This window comes from Arachis ipaensis, chromosome B05 (genome assembly GCF_000816755.2).
Source record: "Arachis ipaensis cultivar K30076 chromosome B05, Araip1.1, whole genome shotgun sequence".
Classification (NCBI taxonomy): Eukaryota; Viridiplantae; Streptophyta; class Magnoliopsida; order Fabales; family Fabaceae; genus Arachis; species Arachis ipaensis.
In genome coordinates this window covers 26021954-26022884 of record NC_029789.2, presented here as the reverse complement: position 1 = coordinate 26022884, position 931 = coordinate 26021954, and the positions used below count along the sequence as shown (strand labels likewise).

At 31.3% G+C, this 931-nt stretch overlaps 1 long non-coding RNA gene across 1 annotated transcript in view; it reads left to right on the top strand.

The window, feature by feature from the left end:
• Window positions 1-931, top strand: part of LOC107643389 — an 8476-nt gene that overhangs the window by 795 nt on the left and 6750 nt on the right. The window lies entirely within an intron of this gene.

Genomic DNA, 931 nt, shown 5'->3' with positions numbered 1-931 from the left:
ATGCACCAAGTTTTTGGCGCCGTTGTCGGGGATTGTTCGTGTTTGAACAACTGACGGTTTATTTTGTTGCTTAGATTAGGAAAATTTTTTCTTTTTGGTTTAGAGTCTCTTATTATTGTTCTTGGTTAAAAATATCCTTCTTCAAAACAAGTGTTACATTTACTGCCCAATTGGCTAGAGCGTTGGTCTAAGTCCGTGGCAGTTTGGTACACTCTTTTTAAAATATTTTTCAAAAATAATATTTTCTCTATTAAATTTTGTGCCAAACTTTAAGTTTGGTGTTTTCCTGTTGATTTCCCTTGATTTTCGAAAATTTTGGTTTGGTTTTTTAAAAAAAAATTTTAAGTTTGGTGTTCCTTCTTCATGTTCTTGTGTTCTTGTGAGTCTTCAAAGTGTTCTTGAGTTTTCCTTGTGTCTTGATATTAAAATTTTTAAGTTTGGTGTTCCTTGGTGTTTTCTCTCTCTCCTCTTTAAATTCAAAAATATTTTTTCTCTCTATTTTTAAGCTAATTGTCGAAAATTTCCTTTAAAAATTCAAAAATATTTTTTTTAAATTGAAAACCTTTTTCAAAAATCATCATATCCTTTTCAAAACTTCCTAACCACTTTCTCTCTCCTCTTTTTTCGAAAATCTTCACCCATTTTTATTTATTTTATTTTAATTTATTTTATTTTTGAAATAAATAAATAAATTAAATAAATAAAAATATTTTCTCTATTTTACATCATCTCCCTTTCTCCATCATGGATCTAAGCGAAAATGAACAGTCCAGAAGGACTCTGGGGTTATATTCTAACCCCTCTACTGCTTCATATGGGAGTAGCATCTGCATACCCTCCATTGGAGTCGGTAGCTTTGAGTTGAATCCTCAGCTCATTATCATGGTGCAGCAAAGTTGCCAGTATTCCGGTCTTCTACAGGAAGAACCTA